The sequence below is a fragment of the Cavia porcellus genome, unplaced genomic scaffold, assembly GCF_034190915.1.
Source record: "Cavia porcellus strain 051 isolate PalLab524CR breed Dunkin Hartley unplaced genomic scaffold, mCavPor4.1 scaffold_27, whole genome shotgun sequence".
Classification (NCBI taxonomy): Eukaryota; Metazoa; Chordata; class Mammalia; order Rodentia; family Caviidae; genus Cavia; species Cavia porcellus.
In genome coordinates this window covers 8,133,219-8,160,003 of record NW_026947510.1, presented here as the reverse complement: position 1 = coordinate 8,160,003, position 26,785 = coordinate 8,133,219, and the positions used below count along the sequence as shown (strand labels likewise).

Sequence of the window (26,785 nt, the reverse complement as noted above, 5' to 3'; positions counted from 1 at the left end):
GCTTGAGTGAACAAATGTTTTTCTCATGTGCAAGAAGTTTGGGGCTGGTGAGGTCCTTCACAGTGTAAGCCTTAGGAACTTAGGCTCCTCTTGTTTTCTGTCTGACCACACTTAGTGTTGTGCAGCTTTCCTCCTGCTGCCTGCAGGGTGGCTGCTGTACATCTGTGTCCGCTGTACAGGAATGTGTTTTTCTGTCTGATGAGATCAAGAAGCCTTCAGCTTTCTTGAGAATCTCACTTAGGAGACTCCTCCTCACATCTCAGAGTAGAAATGGGCTCATCTTTGTCTGTAAAAACAGTTAAAAGGCTGGGCACGGTGGCATCCACAGTCTCGGCACTCGGGGAAACCAGTGCAGGAGAATCACAGGTTCAAGCCCGGTCTGGAGAATTTAGTGACTTAGTAAGACCCTGCCTCAAAACGGACAATAAAAAATCATTTCACCTTATATTTTTGCTTGTTCGTTTTGTGTTTTGAGATAGGGTCTCACTGTGTGTTCTACACTGATCTCGAAGCTGCCCTGATCTTTCTGCCTCAGCCTGAGTGCTGCTGGGTGACAGGTGTGCACCACCACACGCGACTCTACAGGAAGAATTTTGTAACGCAGTCTTGCCCATCTCTGGTTGGGAAAGCTGTGTCTCTTGGCCATGAATGCTCCAGAGCTTTTCTCTGTTCATTTTTTCCCTTCTGCTTTTCCTAATCGTACCAGATTTTATTAACTGGAAAAGGGTGGCTCCTTTGCCTATTTAAAAACAGAGTAGGCATGCTCGCTAGTAGACCACTTGCCTGCAGGCCCTGGATTTGGCTGCTAGCAGCACCACACACACACACACACACACACACACTCCTAATTGAAAAAACCTTTCTACTTCTATGAGCCCAATATATGTAAAAATGTAAAATAGCTACTTTTTAAAAAAAATTTTATTTAAAAGGAAAAAGAGAAAAAACAAAACAAAGCGGTGTAAGGGTACAAGTAATACAGAACTACAAAAAAAAAAAGTAACAAAATCACCAGTTAATAGATTACACATTATCATTTTAGAGATAGTTGCTCAAGTCACAGTATCAAAGCATACAAAGTGAACATTCAAACAGAGAGACTGCAAACAGTTGTGTTCAATGATCCAACCAAAAACATTAATATGGTCAGCTATTTAACACCCCTAAACACACTTGCAGTTGTATCCTTTAGAGAACTTTTTTTCCCTCTCCCTTATTCATTACAATAAAATTTACACATTTTGGGTTTTATTACTCCTTAGTTCTTATTACTTTTTTTTTTGGAAGAGAATACAGTAAAATATGGCAAAACAAAGCTGTCAGTCAAAACCAAGGATAGACATAGCACATGATGTAAAAACAGAGTACAAGGTTATCAACAATGGTTACCATAATGTCTTTTGTTTCCTTAAAAAGAATTGTCTATCTCATTAGGTATTATAAAGTTGAACAAAACAGTAGAGAACAAGACCAATAAAACTTAAACATTGTAAACATTACAGGACTTCTAAAGGAGATAATAGTCAAACCAGAGTGGGCATCTTAGTGAATCTTTTTGCCTTCAAAGTAGTTGCCTATACTCTCAAACTTGATACTATCATACAGAATGGAACAGAGTCTAATCAGTCAAAACAAGATAGTGGGAGTATTACAGGACTTCAAAACAAGTTAATAGGAAATCAAAAAAAGTTACTATAAATATATCCTACTAATTTTTTTGATTTTTCCCCTTAATTAAAAAAACCATAAAAAATAACTAAATAATTTTTTAATGAATAAGGGAGAGATTGAGATAAAAGAGGACATAACAACATAACAATACAGGTCAAAGCATGACTGTTTCAGCAATCTAGTGCTTCACCACCAAATAACCCGACTTAATAGTAGTCACCATAGTGTCTGAAATATTTTTTCCTTGAAATATTTGAATATAACTTTATTTACTATAGCTTCAAATATTTCCATATCAAGAAGCCCAGAATAAAGCCTTTCTAATTAATAAGTGAAAACTTTATAAGGCTTCAAGGCCACATAATGGGGAATCATGATTACCACATACTTTTATATATTTGAATCATTACTTACATTAGGGAAACTATTCGGTATTCACACATGCGAGATTGATTTATTTCACTTATGAGTATGGTCTCAAGCTGCGTAAAATAGCTAGTTTTGTAGGTCAAATCAGATCGGAGTGGTCACTGTTACTTTTAAATTCTGCTCAGCACCCTTCCTTGGTTCTGCCACCAGTGCCCTCCCCAGTTCCTTCCCGTTTTCCTTCGGGGAACTTTTCCTTCTCCAGAGGTGATTCTGGAACTCCCAGCTGTGTCCATTCCTTCCCACTGAGGCCACACAGCGAGCATGTGACTCGATGCAGCCAGGCTTGCTTCTCCTGAGCACAGTGATGACGCCGCGGGTGGGCACAGGTCCATGGGTGAGGCAGGCAGAGTTAGCCCGAGTTTATTTAGGGAGGCAGGGGACCGCAGATTTTCGGGCGCCGCTTTTCTCTTTTCGGTGTACTACTCAGTATAGCCTACTTTTTAGGGCTCTTCTCGGGTCACAGCTAAATTGGATAGAACACACGTAGAGCTCCCAGTGCCCCACCCTCCCGCCATACAACCTGTCCAACTCTCTCCCGGGTGACTTCAGAGTTGGACTCTACGTGTCCTACAAAACTAGCTATTTTACGCAGCTTGAGACCATACTCATAAGTGAAATAAATCAATCTCGCATGTGTGAATACCGAATAGTTTTAATGTTGTCTAAAAAGCTAAAAAAAAAAGATAATTGACTGGTAATAAACAGAAACAAAAAAACAGAAAAACAAATGTGTTCAGAATTTGACAGTATTAGATCAGTAAACCTTTACTGCAAAATGTTTCCATTAAAATGAGATTATATTCTAAAAAGGGGAGGACAAACTGGAGCCCTTTGTCATCCCAAGTTTATATAATGGTAAAAAGTCAGTGTTGACCATATATAAAATATATTTGCCTATAAAAATAAAAATTAAAAAGGGCTGTAATTCTCAGTCCCATCTGGACTAGAAGCCATCAGCGTTCAGAATTGCTGGACTCCTCTTCCTCACCCACCTTTTTTCTAAGGACCCTCGGGGCCTTATTAGTTGAGATTGATTATTCAAGTATCAGAAATATTAGTCCTCAAAATGTTACCACTGTGTAATGCAAAAATTATACAAGTATATATGTACACAAACCGAACTACTGGACAACAGAAAAGAAATGTAATTAAGATTTTCTTGTGCGCTCCAAATCCATTTCATTCTGAGATCATCCAGGCCCAGCAGTCTTCTTGAGCAAAACATCATTTTCTTCAGTTCAGTTTTCTTAAAAAAAGTAAAACCCAATTCTGAGTATAAATACAATTTGAATATGCAACACATTCATACCAGAGAATTCTCTGGATGATTCATAATACCATTCAAATTGTTCCTTGTGGAATTATTTTACCTGCCCAGTAGGAAACAGGTAATTACAGGTGCTGAAATTATTGAACAGTGTTTAATTTAATGTTGGGGATTGAACCCAGAGTCTTACAGTTCTACTGATGAGGTAAAACCTCCAGCGCTCCAGCAGTAGGGTTTATTATTTTGTTTTGTTTGTTGTATTTGTAGTACTAGGGATACTGAACCCAAGGCTTCTATACTAACCTATGGCCCCAGCCCTTTTTTAATTTTTTATTCTGAGACACAGTCTTACTAAATTTCCTAGATCAGGCTCAAACTTGTGATTTCTCCTGCCTCAGTCTCCTAAGGTACTGGATTACAGATATGCACCATCACATACAGATTGTTTTTAATAAATAATTTAAATCTGTATTCCTCTTTTGTATCTTCTAAACTCTCATCAATTTCTAACTGGTTACTATAGAACTAAGATTTGGAGGGAATTAACATACAGTGTTATCAAAACAAAAAAGTTGTGAAATAAAAAAATCTTAATTTACTTATTTGTTTAATCAACACATATCATATAGCTAATATTTTCCAGACATTGTGCAAGGCACCAAGGATTCAAAGATAAATAAAGCAGCCTCTTAACCCTCAAAAGACTTGGTTTAATTACAGGGAAGGTGGTGATAAATAACCAAAAAGCTGAGTATACATATTATGAAGGTTTTAATGACAGCACAGTGAATGAGCTACCAGAAAAGGGAGGCTCATTAGCATAAACACAGCAATCACAAAGGATCTGATTTCTGTGAACTCTTTGTTCCTCTGCTGTAAAATCTCTAAACCTTACCCAGCACCAAGATGCCAAAATTGAAATGCGCTCATTAAAGATTCATCCCTCTGTGCAAAATATTCTTATGCAACCCCTTTTGGAGGAGTGGTATTTTAAGTAATCTGATCATTCTTTATGCAAGGCAGAAATCCACTTATGTACACCTGCTTGGCATGAATGCCCCTTGAAATAATGAGATCACTTTTCACCTAACAGGAGGAGATAGATCCCCACAGCAGAAAAAACACAGGCTCTGGAGGTTGGGGGAGGGGGGTACTAGGATTGAACTCAGAACCTCATGCTTGCCAGGCAGGCCCAGGGCTGCTGAGTTATATCCCTGCCCACAGGCCCTGGAGGCCTGAAATGGTTAACGAAGATGAAGACAGATGGCAATGGTTCTAAAGACAGAGCACCTGAGTGAGGTCCTAGCAGAAATCCCAGCTGCTGAACAGAGTGCTGAGAGGCTGATAAGGGAGTGTAGTTTGTTTATACAAGGCTCTTGCAGATTTCATTACAATCTTTTAATGTAACAAAATAACTATGAATCATTACCTTCAGAATTTTAGGATTTTTTCAGGCTCTGAATGAGACCTTTCTCTAGGGGTGGGGTGTGTGTGTGTGTGTGTGTGTGTGTGTGTGTGTGTGTGTGTGTAAACACGTAGTTAACTTGCAAAATGGAGAGAGAGTGTCATCTGGGAAGAAAAGTGACAGAAAACAACAGAAAAAGGAATAGGAACTAATTCTACCGCTGCCCCCAGCCAGAACTCTCTATGCTGGCTGTGCGCTGAGATTCTTTTCTTTCCTCAGGACCTTTGACCAGTTTTTTGTATCAGAATTTCCTGCCCTACAGGCAAAAGAAAATTTCCTCCACCCCCGACCCCCACTCCTCACTCCCGTCAGTTTTTATTTATTATCCCTGGGCTGTGATAGGTTTTTTGGCCCAGCTAGTGAGACAGAAAAATATAAAGTAAAAGTGGCTTTTATTTTAAGGATGCGGAGAGAAACTCTGACTGCTGGGATATGGCTTTCTCTGTCAGACACATGGTGTGGGGCATACATATAGCTTTGGTCTGGGGTGGTACCTCCAGGGGCATTGCTGATGCCGGCAGCTGATTGGAACTCTTTTCGAGCCACATATAAATTGCCTAGGGGTGGGGAAAATGACCTCATTCATTGGTCATTGGTCCCCCCTCTCACTGATGTAGTGTCCTGCCTAGGGCAAAATCCTTTCAGGCTGGAAGCTCAGGGTCCCCAAGAGAGTTACATTATAGTGAAGTATGAATCTGAGCAGGCTCAGAAAGAAACAGCGTTAGAAACATTGTCCTCAAAGTAATAATTTAAAAGAGCAAAGCAAGGAGGCCCACACCTGGGCCCTCAGCACTGTGGGGGGATAAGGCCGGAGTGTCGCTGCGTGAGACCTGTGCCCGTGGGAAGTGGCACGGAGTCACAACGTAAATAAATCACACCGTAGACCAGGTTGATGGCATTTACCCAACTTTAAATATGTCTCCTACCCTCTTATATAGGTAGGGCTGAGACCCAGATAGGGGCAGAGCCTAGATGACCCAGGAAGTTTGAGGGCAGCTCTTGGCGATGGGGCCTGAGCAGGGCAGTGTCTGGCAGGGCGATTCACTCGGTCTGCCGAGGACATTCCAGGGTCCGAGTCAGCTCAGACCCTCTCCTCTGCCAGAGCCCTTAACCAAACCTCCAGACCTTTCCTCACCATACAGGAGGATCACAAGATCCTGCCCAGCCTGTTGTTTTGTTTGAGGAGCAGACCTAGCATGCTATAAGTAGCTACACTACACCCTAAAGTCTAGTTTTGACTTTTTTGGGGGGAGAGGGTCCCCACAATCAAACTCAGGACCTTGTGCTTGCCAGGAAGGCCTTGTGGTGCTGAGCTACACCCACAGCAGAGCCTGTTTTTGAGTACAAATTCTACAAATGACTGTATCACATACAATGTTTTTCTGACCCTACTTGCGGGATTGAGTAGTGTAAGAAACCTTTATATTTATTGTTCTATGCTAGAAAAAAAATCAAACAGCAAATCCCAATCAGAGTTTCTTTTAATTCCCTTCCACTAGTTTCCTTTCTCTTAATTCCAAACTGCTCTCTAGGCTTTATTTCCTTACTTTCACATTAAAGATTGTGCCAGATTAAAATACACCCTCCAGGCTAACATTTAGTTTCTTACCAAACAAGGCCCCACCCCCAAATCAGTTCATCTGCCACATACATAATCAAACAGTGTGTTACAACACTATTCCTCATTAACACCTCGCTGGACAGTATTAAATAAACTGCCATGTGGAACACACAAACATTTAACATACAGTGAAAGTTCAATAGGCTTAGTAACACTGTAGGAAATTAAAGTCTGTGAACTGCAAGGGACACTTAAAGGGCAAACAACTTTATTTAACAAGAAATGTTAAAAGTAATAATTTTATTTTTTAATTTTTTTATTTTAAAGAGAATAAAACAAAGGAGAACAGAACTAAGCAAATCAGAACAGAACAATGTAAGCAACACAGAGCACTTCACAAGAAGACAACCGGACATCAGCTGTAGCTATCATAATGTCTCTTTTCTTTAAAATAGTTGAACATACCTTCATACACAACAATATCAAACATAACAATATAGTATAAAACCATTCAAAAGAATGAAAGCATTACAGGACTTCAAGACTAAATAACAGGAAATGAACAATGGCTACTATAATATCTCATTTTCCTCAAAAAATTTGTACCAGCACACATAATAAAAATCAAATATATCACAATAGGATAGAATCAATCAAAAGAGAAGAACAAAAGCATGATAGGACTTCAAAACAAGATGATAGCAAATCAGCAATGGCTACCACAATGTCTTCTTTTCTTCAAAATATCTATTCATACTGTCACACATAAGAAAATCAAACAAAACAGAATAAAACCAATCAAATGAATGAAAGCATTATAAGACTTCAAAGCAATATAATAGGAAATCGAGACTTCTGGGAGAACATGGCGGATAGATAGCAGCAGCTATGGAGGCTCTCTGAGATACCCCGCGTAAAATCCAGGAATGGTGCAGTACCAGGAGTCCTAAGCAAGGGGAGATATACCTTGCCGACCCAGGAATGAACTAAGCTAAGAGAAACCAACTGGAAATCCAATCCTGGTGCTACAACAGGAACAGATAAAATCTCAGCACGGGAAGCGAGAACCTGTGCCACTGGAAGCCGCGATTTGAATTTCCTGCTGCCGCTGCTGCGTCCAAATCTGCAGGGCAGGGAGAGAGACACGCGAAAGCTCTGAGAGCGGGAATCTGCAAACAGAGTTGAGAGCAGGACTAGCAGGGAGCCCTATATTGACTTGCGGTGAGTGAGCGGAATGGGGACTCTTTCACAGAGTAGGAGGCTCCAGCAAAGGACATACTGGGACTGGGCAGACTTGCTGGAACAGGACGCTGCAGTGACATTAGGCGCGTATTTCCCTCTCAAGCGGGATTGGTAGGCAGTGCCTGTCCTGCGTGATGCCGCTGACTAAGACCCAGTAGGCTAGCCCAAACCAGGTCCCAGCGCCTGGAGGTGCACCCTAGTGGTGAAGCCTTTGGTAGGTTGAGCTGGAGGGGCGGGCCCAGCAGAGGCTGCCAAGGTCTGTGTCTCCCCAGTACACTGCAGTGGGGGGGAACACCTAGTGGGCACAATTCAAACAAACTCTAACCGACAAAGAGAAAAAAATTGGGCCTCCTACATTCACTTGTACAAAAGGAACAAAAAATATGGGAAGAGGAAGCAACAAGAAAGGGTCCTTGGTCCGCAATCCTGAGGACACTGATCCAGGAAAGGGAAATGCAAAGGAAGACAGAAAACATGCAATATCAGACACAGCACCAATAGACATAAAGTGATATCTCCAGAGCCTCATAGACGAGTGTAAAAATGAAGTATTTAATGAAATAAAGCAAGATATAAGTACAATAGTTAGAGAAATGCTAAGCACTGCCCAAGAAAAAACAGATGGTGGAATGGAAGAACAGAAAAAAATGGGGAGAATTATTTGATGGAGAAAATAGAGAAAACATAAGATATGTGAAGCAGGTTCAAAGAGATTACCAGGAAACTAAAAACTCTATCGAAAGCTGGCATAACAGCTTGAAAGAAACTAAGGATAGGTTATCTGAATTGGAGGGCAGATTTGTAATATGGGAGCATGAAATGAAAAACTTCTTAAAAATAACAAAAAAACAAACAGCAATAATACAAAGGCTAGAAGATGATAAGAGGATCTATAACTTAAGAATTAAGAACATAAAGGAAGAAGTAGGGACACAAACAAATGTACTACAAAAGCTATTCACAGAAATAATCCAAGAGAATTTCCCTAATTTAGCCAAAGGTAAAAATACTCAGATGTATGAGGCATACAGGACCCCAGCCACCTACAACCCAAACAGAGCTACACCCAGGCATATAATAGTCAAAATTCTAGAAATCCAATATAAAAACAGAATACTAAAAGCCGTCAGAGACAAGAAACAGATCACTTACAAGGGAACGCATCAGACTTCCGGGAGAACATGGCGGACAGACAACAGCAACTACCGGAGGCTCTCTGAAAGGCTCGGCTCAGAGGCCAGGAATGATGCGGACTAAGGAGACATGAACCGGTAGAGATATGCTCTGCTGACTCAGGAACGAACTGGGCTGAGAGAAACCAATTTAGAATACAGTCCTGGCGCTAAAATAGGAACAGAAAAGACTCAGTGTGGAGGCTCGACCCCGCGCCATTGGAAACCGCGATTTGGGTTTCCCGCCGCTCGGCGGCTGGCTGCCTCCACAAGCGGCTCGGCAAGGAGAGACGCGCAGAAGCTCTGGGAACGGGAGTCTACGAACAGAGTTGAAAACAGGATGGACAAGGAGGCGCACACTGACTGGTGGCGAGGTGAGAGAAACTGACCCCCTACCACAGTTTTACTCCAGCAGAGGACTTTCTGGGCTCGGGCAGTCCTGTAAGAGCAGGGCGCGGTGGCGACTCCAGCCACACATTCCCCTCTCGGACGGGATTGGTGAAAAGTGCCTGGCCTGCGTGACGCTGCTGGCGGACTCGGTAGACTGGCCTAACCCAGATCCCAGAGCCTGACGGTGGCCCGGAGGAGCGACTGACTCCCGCGTAGGCTGCCTCCTCCGCAACTCCCTGGTGCGCAGCGGTGGGCGGGAACAACTAGCCAGCGCAATTTGATCAGGCTGTGGCTGACAGGCAGGGAAGCCAGGCCTCCTATGTAAGCTTGCATTTTATAAGGGACAGAAAATATGGGGAAGGGAAGCAACAAGAAAGGCTCCTCGGCCCCCAATTCTGAGAAGCAGGCAATAGTGGACACCGCACCAATATACATTAAGCGCCATATAGAGAGCCTCATAGACCAATTCAGGAATGAAGTTATCAATGACCTGAAGCTAGAAGTATGCAGAATAGTTAGAGAAATGCTAAGCACCACCCAGGAAAAAACAGATGGTGGAATGGAAGAACAGAAAAAGAGGAGAGAATTGCTTGATGGAGAAAACAGAGAAAGCATTGAGTATGTGAAGCAGGTTCAAAGGGACTATCAAGAAATTAAGAAGTCTATCCAAGACTGGCATAAGAGCTTGAAAGAAACTAAGGACAGACTATCTGAACTGGAGGGCAGACTTGTAATATGGGAGAATGAAATGAAAAACTTCTTTAAAATAACAAAGAAACAAACAGCAATAATACAAAGACAAGAAGATGATAAGAGGAGCCATAATTTAAGGATTAAGAACATAAAAGAAGAAGTAGGGACACAAACAAGTGAACTACAAAAGCTACTCACAGAAATAATCCAGGAGAATTTTCCTAATTTAGCAAAAGGTAAAGATACTCAGATGTATGAGGCATACAGGACCCCAGCTACCTACAACCCTAACAGAAACACCCAGGCATATAATAATAAAAATTCCAGAAATTCAATACAAGAACAGAATATTAAAAGCTGTAAGAGACAAGAAACAGACCACTTACAAGGGAACACCCATCAGAATTACAGCAGATTTCTCTGCACAAACCATCAAATCACGAAGAGCATGGGGGGAAATAATTCAAGCTTTGAAAGGTAATAATCTCCAGCCAAGATTGAGATATCCTGCACAACTGTCCCTGGAAATTGATGGAAAAACGAGGTGCTTCCAGGATAAAGAGGAACTGGGGGAATTTGCAACCACCAATTCAACCCTACAGAAAGTATTGCAGGATATTCTAAAAAAAAGAAAAATACAAAGAACCCAGAAATAGTGGCGGGGAGGCCACAACGAATGGAGCAGAGAACAAAATGAAGAAGACGAACTGACAGCTACTGACAGAAAAAGAGCTCAACAGAAATGAGACAGAGAAGATTGGATGATAGGAACAGCTATTTTGGAGAAAATGACATCTTAATAGGTAATACTGATTTAGTACCATCTTGTTTTGAAGTCTCATCTAGCTTTTGTTCTTCTGTCTCCAATGGTCTAAACAGGTTGTATCTTATTGGATTTTATTATGTACGATAGTATAAGCAAAAACCTTTTAAAGACAAGGAGATTATACAGAAACCATTGTTCATTTTCTGTTAGTTGATTCTAAATACTCTATAATGCTGTCATTCTCTTAAATGGTTTTACATTGTTTTGATATACTTAATGCTACAGTATACGAAGTTGTACTTCAAGGACTTCAAGGAAAGAGTCAATATGGTAACTACTTTTGGGTCGGAATTATCTGGTGGTGAAACACTATTCTGCTTAAATGGTTATGTTTTGATCTGCCCTGTTTCGCTGTTATGCCCTCTTTTTTTCTCAATCTCCACTCCATTATTTACTTTTTCATTTTTATCCGTTTAATTAAAGGGAAAAAAATAGCAGGATGTAATATAGTAACCCACTTTGACTTTCTATTATCTCGATTTGAAGCCCTGTATTACTCTCACCATCTTGTTTTTGACTGAGGTTCCTCTATTCTGTTTTACTGGATAGTATCAGGTTCGAAAGTTTAGGCATCAGCTGAGAAGATAATGAGATTCATTATAACGCCCATTCTCATTGACTTTTATCTACTTTTGAAGACCTACAATGTCTCCAATGTTTTGGTTTTGTCGGTTTTGTTCTTTACTGTTTTGTTCAATTGTATTACAACTAATGATATAGGCAATTCTATTAGAGATAGCGGGAGGCATTATGGTAACCATTGTTGATCACCTTGTATTATGTTTTTATATTATCTATTATGTCCACCCTTTTGACTTGACGGATTCTGTTCTGTTATGTCACATTTGGTTTTACTCTCTTCCAAAAAAGCAATAAGAACCGGGGGAGCAATGAAACCCAAAATGTGTAATAGTCATTGTACAAAAGAGAGGAAAAGAAAGTGCTCTAAACTATATAACTGCATGTATATTTAAGTGTATAAGACAGAAAATGATATCACAGAGTTTTATTGGATCATTGAACGGAACTGTTTGCAGTATCATTGTTGGAATGTCCACTCTACAAGCTTTAATTTTGTGACTTGAACAATTATTTCTAAGATGGCAATATGTAATCCATTAACTAGTGATTTCCTACTGCACATTTTTTTCTTCTGTAAATCTGTATAACTTGTACCCCTTCACTGTTTTTTTTCTTTTCTCCTTAAATTAAAAAAAATCTATAAAAAAAAAAAACAAGGGAACGCATCAGAATTACAGCAAACTTCTCGGCACAAACCATCAAATCATGAAGAGCATGAGGGGAAATAATTCAAGCTTTGAAAGATAATAACCTCCAGCCAAGATTGATATATCCTGCACAACTGTCCCTAGAAATTGATGGAAAAACGGTGCTTCCAGGATAAAGAGGAACTAGGGGAATTTGCAACCACCAATTCAACTCTACAGAGAATACTGCAGGATATTCTTTTTTTTTTTTTTTTTTTTTTTTGTCTTTTTCCTTTTTATCGTTACCAGGGATTGAACTCATGACTGCCTGCTTGCAAGGCAGGTGCTTATGCCTCTGAGCTAAATCCCCAGCCCCTAGGATATTCTAAAAAAGGAAAATACCAAGACTTCAGAAACAGTGGCAGAGAGGCCACAATGAATGGAGCAGAAAGTGAAATGAAGAAGACAAACTGACAACAAACAACAGAAAAAGAGCTCAACAGAAATGAGGCAGAGAAGGTTGGATGGTAGGAACAACCATTTTGGAGAAAACAAGACATCATAATAGCTAGTGCTGATTTAGTATCATCTTGCTTTGAAGTCCCATCAAGCTTTTATTCTTCTGTCTCCATCGGTCTTAACAGGTTGTGTCTTATTGGATTTTATTATATGTGATAATATAAACAAAAACTTTTATAGACAAGGAGATAATACAGAAACCATTGTTCATTTTCTGTTAGTTGGTTCTAAATACCCTGTAATATTGTCATTCTCTTGAATGGTTTTACATTGTCTTGATATGTTTGGTGCTACAGTATACGAAGTTATACTCAAAGATTTCAAAGAGACACTATGGTACCTACTTTTATGTCAGGATATCTTGTGGTAAAACACTATTTTGCTTAAATGGTTATGCTTTGGTTTATTGTTATGCCCTCTTTTATCTCAATCTCCTTTTTAGAAAATTATTTACTTTTTTATTTTTATCTTTTTAATTAAGGGAAAAATAAAAAAGCAGGATACATTATAGTAACCCATTTTGATTTCCTATTAACTTGATTTGAAACCCTGTATAGCCCTCACCATCTTGCTTTGACTGATTTTCCTCTATTCTGCTTTGCTTGATAGTATCAAGTTTGAAAGTATAGGCAAAACTGTGAAGACAATAAGATTCATTATGACCCCCATTCCGGTTGACTATTATCTTCTTTTAAAGTCCTGTAATGTCTCCAATGTTTTGGTTTTATTCTTTACTGTTTTGTTCAATTTTATTATAACTGATGATATAGGCAATTCTTTTTAAGATAGCAAGAGGCAGTATAGTAACCACTGTTGATCACCTAGTATTTTGTTTTTACATTATCTATTATGTCCATCCTTTTGATTTAACTGACTCTGTTCTGTTATGGCACATTTGGTTTTACTGTCTTCAAAAAAAAGTAATAAGAACTGTGGGAGTAATAAAACCCAAAATGTGTAATTGTCATTGTACAAAAGAAAGGAAAAGGAAGTGCTCTAAAGAATATAATTGCATATATATTTAAGTGTATAAGATAGATAACCATATTACTGAGTTTTGTTGGATCATTGAACAAAACTGTTTCCAGTCTCACTGTTTGGAAATCCACTTTATATGCTTTAATTTTGTAACTTGAGCAACTATTTCTAAGATAACAATATGTAATCTATTAAATAGTGATTTCCTACTGTTTATGTTTTCTGAAATTCTGTATAACTTGTACCCTTTTTCTATTTTTTTCTTTTTCTCCTTAAATAAAAAAAATTAAAAAAAATAATAGGAAACCATGATTACCATAATACATCCCATTATATTCAAAATAGCTGCCCCTACCATCCAAAGGGTAATATCTAACAAAACAAGACAGAACAAAGGGGCTGGGAGTTTACCTCAGTGGCCTAAGTGTCTCCCTGGAAAACTCAAGGTTGTGAGTTCAATCTTCAGCACAAAAAAAAAAAAAAAAAAACCCACAGAATGAAGCTAAACCTAAAATAATTGTGTAAACAATACAAAAGTTTAAGACAAGACGAAATTGAGAGTAGTTTCCACCTTTCCCTCCAAGATATTTCCTCCCCTTTGCACTTACATAAACTATTTTGCTCTTGGATCCCATGAACTCCTTGTTTCTTGTGCTAGTGTTCACACATATGAGTTCCAACTGTTTCAGCCATGAATATGATCTCCAGTTGTGTCCATTTACTTACAGGAGCCTTGAGATTATTCTACTTTATAGCTGGGTAGCTTTCCACTGCATGAAAATATCATATATTTCTTATCCATTCTGCAGTTGATAGGCAAGTTACTCTTGTTTTTTTTTTTTTGTTTGTTTGTTTTTTGTTTTTTTTTTTGTCTCCTGTCACATGGAACAATCTTTGATTTTCAGTCTATGAATTTCCTTCCCAGTTAGATGAGTTTCTTGTACACAGTATATCGATGGATCTTGTTTCCTGATCCACTCTCCCTGTATTTCTTTTTATTGCTGACCTAAGGCCATCTACATTAATGGTTACAACCAGCATACATTGGTTTGTCTCTGCCCTGCTATCCTCCTGTTGTTGGTCCTCCACTTTTCCCCTTCATTCAATTTCCTGTCTTGTTTGGCGATCCTCCTCTGCTGCTGTTCCTGGAACCATGACCATCTTTATCTCTCTCTAAATATCCTTTAGCACTCTCTGTAGGGTTGGTTTGGTAGTCATGAATTCCTTTAGTTGTTCTTTATCATGGAAGTATCTTATTTTTCCATCAATTTTGAAAGATAGTTTTGTGGATACATCAATCTGGGTTGGAAGTTGTTTTCTTTCAGAGTTTGAAACACTCCATTCCAAATTCTTCTTGACTTGACAGTTTGTGTTGATAAGTCTGCTATGATTCTGATTTTCCTTTATAGGTGATCTGTCTCTTTTCTCTAATAGCTTTTAATATTCTTTTATTGTGCTGAATTTCTGGGAATAGAAATTTCTGGGTAATTTGATTATTTGTCTGGGTATAGATTTACTTTGGTTATGGCTAGTTGGAGCCCTATATGCCTCAGTTATCTGCATACCAAATCCATTTCCCATGTTTTGGAAGTTTCCTTCTATTATGTCTGTGAATATCCTTTATTTGTGTTGACCCCTGCGTCTTCATCTACACCTATCACTCTTAAGTTGTGCTTCTTTGCATCATCTTGCAGCCATTGAGTTGTTATTTCCTGATTCCATGTTATTTTTAATAGATCTTTCTTTTCATGATTACTAGCTGCAATACTATCTTCAAGGTTTGAAAGTCTATCCTCAGTCTCTTTCAAGCAGTTTTGTCAGCTTTCAATTGAATTTTTAATTTCCTAGATCTCTCTTTGAATCCGTTTCATGCATTATAATTCCTTTCTCCATTCATTCAAGGTTTCCATCATTTTCCTATGCTCCTTTTTTGTCTATGTCTTTTTTTTTAGACCTGTTGAACAATTCTTTTGGTATGTTTCTGATTTCTTCTTTTACCTGAGACTTTATTTCTGATTTGACTGCTTTTACCATCTCATGAAGTTGTTTCCTTACTTTAGTTGCTATGCTCTCAGAGATTTCAGGTATGTGACTTCCAGTTTCTTCCATGACCGTATCTGCCAGGCTTATTGTCTGTGGACTAGAGGTCTCAGTTTGCCTTTTGCTCCTCCATCTCAACATTCTCCTGGATTCCTCCCAACAAGCTGGTTGTGGGGCCCCAGGCAATTCCTGCATTGGCTCCCTAGGCAGTGTAGGGGGATGGGACAGGCACCTGGGATCCTCTAATTCCAGATTTACAGGGAGACAGAAGAGGTAGAGTGGGCTTCTCCAGACATATGCAGCTACACTGGGGCTTCACTGATGATCAGGGGTGCATGTAGTTGGGGCTGCTTCTCTCAGCCTGTGTGTCTACACTGGGACTCCCACAATGATGGCAGACACACAAGGGTGTGTTTGTCTGATTCTGCCAGTGTGATGGCTACTTGAGGGGAAAAAAAGGCCTCCAAAGGTGGTCTACAGATGCACAGGGCTTACCTGGCTGTGGGTTCCTGCTCCCACTGGCTACCTGCAGGAAGAAGCCTTCTGGTGTCAGCTTCCTGAAGGGGAAGGTGGATCTGCTGGTTCTCTCTGCCCACGCTGGCTGTCTGCAGGATGTGGCCTTTTGGTGACAGTGCACAGCAGCCAGAGGTAGATCTGTCTGTCTCCCTCAACCTGCACTGGGTACATAGAAGAAAGGGCCTTCTGGTGGTGGCATTCAGCAGGCAGAGCCAATCTCCTGGTTCTCTCAGCCTGTGCTGGGCACACAGAGGAAAGGTCCTTCCATTGGCAGCACCCTGCAGGCAGAGGCAGATCTCCTGGTTCTCTTGACCTGCATTGGGCATGCCGAGGAAAGGGCCTTCCATTGGTGGCATCTGACAGGCAGAGGCAGATCTCTTGGTTCTCTCAGCCTGTGCTGGGTGTACAGAGTGAAAGGTTTTTGCTTGAGTATAAATTATTGTACATTCATGGTGGTGGTCTAACATGGCAGAAGGCCAAAATAGGAACTTTCTGCTTCTTCTTCTTCAGCCCTAACTGCAACTCCCCTTCCTGTTTGCACGCACAGAGAATTCTAATTGGTTCCTCTCACGTCATCAATATCTGCCCCATGTGCCACTTCAATCAGAGGTCATATAACCCTCTGCCTCTCTCTATCTGGTTGAAGGAGACAGCCCAGCTGCCATGGGTCATGTGTTCCTTTCCATATCCTCAGCTCAATAAACCTGTTCATTTTGTACTTTTACTTCTCTATTGTGCTAGAATACTCTTAACACACAGGAAAGGGCCTTCAAAAATAATACTTTTAGAAACACTGCAACTTTCTGTGACCTCTGAGGCAGAGATTCATGCACTCACTCACTCACTTATGTGGGATAGCATCTTGCTCCTGCCCCAGGCTGCCCTTCAGCTCATGCCAGCCTCAAACTCACCATCCTCCTGCTTCCATGCTCAGATGACGGGCAGGCATCATCACACCCAGCTTGTCTGTCTTTTTCATCTTTAGTGAAACGATAAACCGCTTCTGCCCTCAGCATAAGATAAACCATTAATCTAATTGTAGAGGTTTTTGTCTTATGGTGAACTTCTCTACCCCCTACCTCCTACTTTTCTATAAAGGAAAACACAAAAAGGAGTTTTGAGGGCTTGCGGGTACAGCTCAGTAGTAAAGCTCTTGCCTAGTATGTGGGCTCCAGTTTTAATCCCTAGCACTGCAAAAAAGGAAGAAGGGCTTTCAGATACACTGCAAAACATGTAAGCCCCTGCCTCTAATGTACTGTGCCTACGACTGAAGCCCAGCACTCATACATATTGAGGAAAGGTATTTGCTTTTTTCTTTCAATTACCAGGAATATTAGAATTTAAAACACAGAACAGCACTACACTCAACTATCCCAAGAAAAATTTAAAATATGTGAAAGAAAAGAAGGAATTTATACTATAGTCCGTATCTCAACTAATATTATCCATATGCAAATAGATTAAAACAGGGTAAATATTACTAAGAAAGTAACTTATGCTTCCAAAATGCTAATTTTTTTTCAATTTGGCAGATGCAGCCCAAGAAAATGTACAGAAAACTTAAGTAGTAATTTATAAACATAAGCTTCTTTAACATAACCAATGAACACTTGTAATGATTCACCTAAGATTATGTGCACTTCAGTGTATCTATGTAAAACATCTACTGTAATTCCAACTTTTAAAAAAATTTTCTTTGGGGGCTGGGGATTTAGCTCAGCGGCATGAGTGCCTGCTTTGTAAGCAGGCAGTCGTGAGTTCGATCCCTGGTACCGATAAAAATGAAAAAGACAAAAAAAAAATTTCTTTGGTAAAGGAAAAAGGTACCTGTAAATATTTAAACTTGTAGATGTTTCTTAATGTGTTCACTGAAGAAAATTTATCATTAACCTATTAAATATTGCATGTATAAACTTAAAATCACAAACAGTAACTTTAAAATATAAAACCAGTAATAAATCTAACTCCTGTTATGCTACATCTCAGAGCACAATTCAAGAAGAAGACTTGAAAGAAAAAGTACTTCAAACAAATAAATATAAAACAAGTATTTAGTAAAATGTACAATTCATTTGTAATGTTATAAAATGCTAGACCTCATAAAATCTTAATGTATTTTAAATGAAAATTTTTTACTTGCAAGGACTGATTACTGGATGCAATGTTGATAATTTTGCCTATAAATAGAAATGAAAGTAACTGGCCCTTCCAGGGCGAGAACCACCAGTGTCTCCTGAGATCCACGCCATGTTGGAACTTAGGATGCTGGGAAACCAAGCAACCAGCCTGCCTCCCTGCTAAGCAATAGTGAACCTACAGGTGCACGGCTTAGAGTCAAACATCCCACTTCTCCATCCCTCCTTCCCCTGTCCCCCTGTTAGCAAATAGGAATCAGAAATCTGAGCATCTCCTGGGAGGTTGACCATAGCAAATAAGGGGGACTTCCTTCTACCACCTCTTTGAAGGCAAATATTTTTATTACTGTTTTGCTTTATTCTGATTAATGATACTGCTCTATTCAATATTTTGTTTTGAGAAGTTCTATAATGTTCTACATTTCATTTTATTTTGATATACATGATTGAAAGAACAACTATTGTAAAGATAATGAAATATACTATGATACTTATTACTGTTATCCCGCTAACCTGCTGAGAAGTTCTGTACCAATTTCACTACATGGTCTCAGTTGGCTTTATTCTGTCTTGTTCTGTTGTATTTTACTACTTTCAAAATAAAAAAAATTTTTTTGATAAAAAAAGAAATGAAAGTAACTTAGCCTTAACAAGATGAAAACAGAATAATTTCCTATTTCCTACCTGTAAACAGGTAAAACTCTTGGGTGCATGAGAGTTACTCTTGGCTTATTCTGTTTTTCTGCTAAGCTTGTCTTATCTTGAGCCCATAATGATCAATGGACAAAGTCTCTAAAACTGTGAGCCAAATAATTATTTTTGGCACTTCATATTTTAAAAATATTATACCAAAATATCAACATTAAATCTCAAATCCATTTAAGCTTTGACTTCTTGTATAGTTATTAAATTACCTACTCAATCTTTAACTCTTTAGCCTCCATATAAACCATCAATGTAAAAACACATTTGAGAACTGCAGCCTTGATAATTAAAATAAAAACTGTACAACAATATTCAAAGATTGGCTTTTGCAATTCATGACAATGTATAGCAAAAAACATATATGATAGATAGGAGAAATGAACTGCTGGTATTATAGGTTATTAAAGAAGTTCTGTATGGTGGCACATGCCTGTAACACCAGCACTCAGTAGGCAGAGGCAGGAGGATACCCACGAGTTCAAGGCCAGCCTGGGCTACACAGTAAGTTCAAGGGTAGCATAGTGAGACTACACAGTGAGACCCTGTCTCTAAAAGTAAAAAAAAAAAATTACATTTTAGAATCAGTATCCACTAAGCAGAAAAATTTAGGACATTATGATTCCAATTTGGCTGATTTCAAAGATGAATTCCCTTAGAGAAAAGACACATCAGAGGAAGGAAGGCTTGCCAACAATTCTAAACTGAGTGGCCAAGGAAGGCTCAATATTGTGACTTGGAAGCCTGTTTAGCTGCCGCGCCTGGCCATAGGTCTGCAGAGGAGGAGCTGGGCAGATCTGGGGTGCCCTCACTGGCCTCTCTGCGTGTCTGGAGGACTCTGGATTTCTGCGCCCAGACTGCTGGAGTTCCCTCAGGCTTCCAGGTGCAGTGAAGGAGAGAGGTGGGTTTGAGGCTTCCACATCAGCCTCCCCATTCCCGGCTTCATTTGGAGACCTGCTGAGCTCCCGATAGGTGGGCTGGCCCACACTACCAGCCTAGCCCAGCCTGTTTAGCTGCCGCGCCTGGCCATAGGTCTGCAGAGGAGGAGCTGGGCAGATCTGGGGTGCCCTCACTGGCCTCTCTGCGTGTCTGGAGGACTCTGGATTTCTGCGCCCAGACTGCTGGGGTTCCCTCAGGCTTCCAGGTGCAGTGAAGGAGAGAGGTGGGTTTGAGGCTTCCACATCAGCCTCCCCATTCCCGGCTTCATTTGGAGACCTGCTGAGCTCCCGATAGGTGGGCTGGCCCACACTACCAGCCTAGCCCAGCCTGTTTAGCTGCCGCGCCTGGCCATAGGTCTGCAGAGGAGGAGCTGGGCAGATCTGGGGTGCCCTCACTGGCCTCTCTGCGTGTCTGGAGGACTGTGGATATCTCTGCAACCAGGGAGGGTCCACAGGTTCCTGAAGCACTGCGGCCTGTGGTGAGTACCCTAACCTGGCTGCGATTGAAGAACTGTGGAGCTTCCAAGGGGCAGGTGGGCGCACAGTGTCCCTGAGGCCCAGCTTGTCTGGAACTGCGGAGTTCTGAGCTGGCAGAGGAGGGCCACTGGTTCTGTAGGCCTAATGGCTTGGGGTAGCGCGGCGCCAGAGTCCCAGTAGCTCCAAACATAGAAGGGGATTTTCAACAGATCCTGAGGAAGCTTTCAAATAACACTTGAAACACAGAAATATAGGAAAATGACAAAACGAAAGACCAAATTACAACGTCAAACCTCCAGCCCATCTCAAGAAACCCTAGGAGCGATGTATATAGAAGAAAATATATCCCATCCACCTCATATATCGGACACAATAGCCACTGAAATTGACAAGCAACTCCAGGAAGCTTTAAAGAAATTCAAACTTGAAATAATCTCCCAGATAAAAGAAGAAATGATAAAAGAAATGAAAGAGATTCTAAATATATCTAAAGAAAACACAGATAAAAAATTGGAGGAACTAAACAAAAAGATAGAATCCCTAGACGAGCAATATAAGAAACAAACAGAATACATAATGCAGATGCACAGAGATATACAGGAAATAAAAAACTCCACTGAAAGTTGTAAAAACCGCCTTAATGAAAGTGAAGATAAAATTTCAGACCTTGAAGACAGGATTGCAGCTAGTGAACAGGAAAGGAAAGATCTTTTGAAAATAACAAGGAACCAGGAAACAACAATTCAACAACTGCAAGACGATGCAAAGAAGAATAACATAAGAATGATAGGGATTAATGAAAGAGAGGGAGACAACATGAAGGATGTCAGGAGGATATTTAGAGAAGTAATAGCTGAAAATTTCCCAAGCATGAGATCAGAAACTGACATCAGGATCAGTGAAGCATATAGAACTCCAAACAGTCATAACCAAAATAAAACTACACCCAGACATATAATAGTCACCATCCCAGAAATCCAACACAAGAATAGATTATTAAAAGCTGTCAGAGAGAAAAGACAAATCACTTATAAAGGAAAACCTATCAGAATCACAGCAGACTTCTCAGCACAAACGATAAAGTCAAGAAGAGCATGGAGTGAAGTATTCCAGATACTAAAGCAAAATGATTTCCAACCAAGACTGATATATCCTGCAAAACTATCGTTCAAAATAGATGGTGCAATACGATACTTCCATGACAAAGAACAGCTGAAGAACTTCATGAACACCAAACCAACCCTGCAAAAAATATTGAAAGACAGTTTAGATACACAAAGGAAAAAACCACTAAGCAAAGCAAATAATTAAACAGAACCGAAAAATGAAGATGCAACAGCAGAGAGATAACATTCCTACAATTAACCAGCATTTAACAGTAATAACCATTAATGTAAATGGTCTCAATGCACCAATCAAAAGAAACAGACTAGCAGAATGGATCAAGAAACAAAATCCAACCATATGCTGTTTACAGGAAACCCATCTAACCCAGAAAGATACTCACAGACTGAAAGTCAAAGGATGGAAAACAATTCTTCATGCAGCAGGAATCCAAAAAAAGGCAGGAGTAGCCATTCTGTTTGCAGACAACGTGAACTTTAAACCAACAATGACCATAAAGGACAAAGAAGGTCACTACATACTCGTAAGGGGAAAACTCCAAGAGGAAGAGATAACTATCTTAAATATATACGCACCAAACTCCAGAGCACCCAGTTATATAAAACAATTATTAACAGAAATGAAAACTCAAATTATCAGTAACACAATTGTAACAGGAGACCTTAATACACCACTGACACCAAGGGACAGATCAACCAGACAGAAAATGAGCAAAGAAATAACAGAACTGAATCACACCTGTGAACAAATGGGTTTGATAGACATATACAGAATGTTCCACCCAACAACATCAGAATACACATTCTTCTCAGCAGTACATGGATCATTTTCTAAAATAGACCATATATTAGCTCACAGAACATATTTAAGCAAATGCAAAAGAGTTGAAATCATCCCGTGCATATTATCGGATCATAGCGCTCTGAAATTAGAAATTAATGACAAAGGATACTGCAAAAATTCCGCAAACACATGGAAACTAAATAACACACTCTTGAGTAATCAGTGGGTCACAGAAGAAATTAAAGAAGAAATTAAACAATACCTAAAAGAAAATGAAAATGCAGATACAACTTACCGGAATCTGTGGGATGCAATGAAAGCCGTTCTGAGAGGAAAATTTATTGCACTGAGTTCCCACATCAGGAAAGCAGAACGAATACAAATAAATAACTTGATGCTACACCTCAAACAGCTAGAAAAAGAAGAGCAAGTCAAGCCCAAAGCCAAAAGAAGAGAGGAAATTATAAAAATCAGAGCAGAAATCAATGCAATAGAGACTAAGAAAACAATCCAAAGAATCAACGAATCAAAGAGTTGGTTCTTTGAAAGAATAAATAAAATTGATAAGCCCCTAGCCAACCTTATTAAAAAAAAGAAAGAAAAAGCTCAAATTCATGCAATAAGAAATGAAAAAGGAGAAATCACTACAGACCCAATAGAAATACAGAGGATCATCAATACCTATTTCGAAAACCTTTACTCTCAAAAGTTGGATAACACAGAAGAAATAGACAGATTCTTAGAAGCATATGAAGTACCAAAGCTAGATCAAGAGGATATAAAACTGTTGAATAACCCAATCTCTGCTAATGAAATTGAGAAAGTAATTGGGTCCTTGCCCACCAAGAAGAGCCCAGGCCCAGATGGATTCACTGCAGAATTCTACAAGAAATATAAAGAAGACCTAATGCCGACACTCCTCAAACTATTCAATGAAATTGAAAGGGAAGCAATCCTTCCTAAGTCATTCCTGGAAGCAAATATTACTTTAGTACCAAAACCTGAGAAAGACCCAACTATAAAAGAGAACTATAGACCGATCTCCCTAATGAACACAGATGCAAAAATCCTCAATAAAATATTGGCAAATAGGATCCAGCAAATCATCAAGAAGATTATACACCATGACCAGGTGGGATTCATCCCAGGAATGCAAGGATGGTTCAACATACGCAAATCAATAAATGTAATCCACCATATCAATAAAGCCAAAAATAAGAATCACATGATCATCTCTATAGATGCAGAAAAAGCCTTCGATAAGGTCCAACACTTATTCATGATAAGAACTTTACAGAAAATTGGAATAAATGGTCTTTACCTCAATATAATAAAGGCCATTTATGACAAACCAACAGCCAGCATCATACTAAATGGCCAAAAATTGAAAGCCTTTACTTTAAAATCGGGTACAAGACAAGGATGTCCTTTATCACCACTCCTATTTAATATAGTACTGGAAGTACTAGCCAGAGCAATTAGGCAAGAAAGAGAAATAAAAGGGGTAAAGATAGGAAAAGAAGAAGTTAAATTATCATTGTTTGCAGATGACATGATACTCTACATAGAAGACCCCCTAAACTCCATTGAAATACTCTTAGATACAATAAATAAATTCAGTAATGTGGCTGGATACAAAATCAATACTCAGAAATCAATAGCATTCCTATACACGAACAACAAAATTACAGAGAGGGAAATAAGAGAAACTGGACTATTCACATTAGCAAGCAAAAAAATGAAATATTTAGGAATTACTCTTACGAAAGAAGTGAAAGACTTATACAGTGAAAATTATATTACACTGAAAAAGGAAATTGAAGATGATCTCAGAAAATGGAAAGACATCCCTTGCTCATGGATAGGAAGAACAAACATTGTGAAAATGGCCATTCTCCCAAAACTGTTATACAGATTCAATGCAATCCCAATGGAAATACCATCAACATACCTTATAGATCTAGAGAAATCACTCCTAAATTTCATCTGGAACCAGAAGAGACCTAGAATCGCAAAGGCAATTCTAAGCAGCAAAGACAAAGCAGGAGGCATCACAATCCCTGACTTGAAGTTATACTACAAAGCAACAGTAGTAAAATCAACATGGTATTGGAATCAAAACAGAGCTGAAGATCAGTGGAATAGATTAGAAGATACAACCACAACTACGAACACACTCAACCACCTTATTTTTGATAAAGGAGCCAAGCAGGTTCACTGGAAGAACGACAGTCTCTTTAATAAATGGTGCTGGAAAAACTGGCTCTCCATTTGCCGAAAACTAAAGCTAGACCCATGTCTATCACCATGTACTAAATTAAAATCTAAATGGGTCAAGGATCTGAATATTAAAACAGAAACACTAAATCTATTGGAAGACAAAATAGGTAGAAACCTTGGAGACATAGGAGTAGGTAAAGAATTCATGAACAGGACTCAAACCGCACGGGAAATACTTCCCAGAATCAATAACTGGGACCACTTCTTATTAAAAAGTTTCTGCATATCAAAAGAAATCTCCAGCATAGTGAAAAGAAAACCCACAAACTGGGAAAAGATTTTAGTGAACTCTCTCTCAGACAAGGGCCTCTTGTCTAAAACATATAAAGAATTAAAGAAACTCAGACCTCCGAAATTCAAAGATCCAATCCAAAAATGGGCATCTGAGATGAATATGCAATTCTCAGATGAAGAAATGCAAATGGCAAATAAATACATGAAAAAATGCTCATCATCATTGGTCATTAGAGAAATGCAAATTAAAACCACACTGAGATACCATCTCACTCCTGAAAGAATGGCCAGGATCAAGAAAACCGACAACAAATGCTGGAGAGGCTGTGGGGAAAAAGGAACTCTCCTGCACTGCTGGTGGGAGTGTAGACTGGTACAGCCTTTGTGGAGATCTGTCTGGAGATTTCTCAAAAAGTTGGGACTGGAAATCCCATTTATTCCAGCTATTCCACTTCTAGGCATATTCCCAGAAGAACTGAAAGCATCATACCACAGTGATATATGTGCACCTATGTTTATAGCAGCACAATTTGTAATCGCCAGATCTTGGAAACAACCCAAGTGCCCATCAACTGAGGAATGGATAAAAAAGTTGTGGTATTTCTATACAATGGAGTATTATTCAGCTATAAAGAAGGATCACATTGAGATATTTATCAATAAATGGGCGCAGCTTGAGACCATACTCATAAGTGAAATAAATCAATCTCGCATGTGTGAATACCGAATAGTTTCCCTAATGTAAGTAATGATTCAAATATATAAAAATATGTGGTAATCATGATTCCCCATTAGGTGGCCTTGAAGCCTTATAAAGTTTTCACTCATTAATTAGAAAGGCTTTATTCTGGGCTTCTTGATATGAAAATATTTGAAGCTAGAGTATATGAAGTTTTACCCAAATATTTCAAGGAAAAAGACACTATGGTAACTACTATTAAGTCAGGTTATATAGTGGTGAAGTACTAGGTTATTGAAACAGTCATGCTGTGACCTCTATTGTTATATTGTTATGTCCTGTTTTATCTCAATCTCCCCCTTATTGTTTCAAAAAAAAATTATTTAGTCATTTCTTATGTTTGTCTTAATTAAAGAAAAAATTCAAAAAAATTAGGATATATAAATAGTAACTCTTTTCGATTTCCTATTAACTTGTTTTGAAGTCCTGTAGTACTCCCACGATCTTGTTTTGACTGATTAGACTCTGTTCCATTCTATATGATAGTATCAAGTTTGAAGACATAGGCAACTACTTTGAAGACAATAAGATTCACTAAGATACCCATTCTGGTTTGACTATTGTCTTCTTTGGAAGTCCTGTGATGTTTACAATGCCTAAGTCTTATTGGTCTTGTTCTCTACTGTTTTGTCCAACTTTATAATATCTAATAAGATAGACAATTCTTTTTAAGGAAACAAGGGACAACGTTGATAACCATTGTTGATAAACTTGTACTCTGTTCTACACCATGTGCTATGTCTATCCTTGGTATTGACTGACAGCTTTGTTTTGCCATATTTGACTGTATTCTTCCCCCCCCCCAAAGAAAGTAATAAGCACTAAGGAGTAATAAAATCCAAGATGTGTAAATTTTGTTGTAAAAAAGAGAGGGAAAAAAAAAAAAAAAGAAAAAGAGCTCTAACGGATATAACAGCAAGTGTGTTTGGGGGTGTTAAATAGCTGACTTTATCAATGTTTTTGGAACATTGAACACAGCTGTTCGCAGTCTCCCTGTTTGAATGTCCACCTTGTGTTCTTTGATACTGTGATTTGAGGAACTATTTTCAAGAAAATAGTGTGTAATCTACTAGCAGGTAATTTCTTACTGTTATGGTTTTTTGTTTCGTTTTGTTTTGTTTTGTTTTGTAGTTCTGTATTGCGTGTACCCTTACGCCGCTTTGGTTTGTTTTGTGTTTTTCTCTTTTTCCTCTTAAATAAAAAAAAAAAAAAAAATTGTGACTTGGGAAACAGCCTTCGGTACAGAACTAATATCGAGTTCGAAGCATGTTACAGGGGCACAGTGGTGACACAGAGAAGGAGGGGAGGCAAGCTGAAGAGGCGGGCTTTTAAATTTCTTTGTTACAAGTAATGTGCCATCCAGGAGCTCCACCGAGTGCAGCTTAGAGTGAAACT

At 39.1% G+C, this 26,785-nt stretch overlaps 1 non-coding gene across 7 annotated transcripts in view; it reads right to left on the bottom strand.

Moving 5' to 3' along the window:
* Positions 1–903: 903 nt before the first annotated feature.
* The window catches only part of LOC100728171 (uncharacterized), a 35,685-nt gene continuing 9,803 nt past the window's right edge, over positions 904–26,785 (bottom strand). For 4 of the 7 annotated variants that reach the window (XR_010043722.1, XR_010043718.1, XR_010043717.1 and 1 more), the window contains exons 7-8: positions 15,957–16,138; positions 904–3,346 (exon numbers count right to left, since the gene is read on the bottom strand). This is a non-coding gene — a transcript (uncharacterized LOC100728171). Of the gene's footprint in view, positions 3,347–15,956; positions 16,139–18,134; positions 18,155–26,785 lie in introns of those variants that run through there. The other 3 variants (XR_010043720.1, XR_010043721.1, XR_010043723.1) reach the window with 3 other exon arrangements.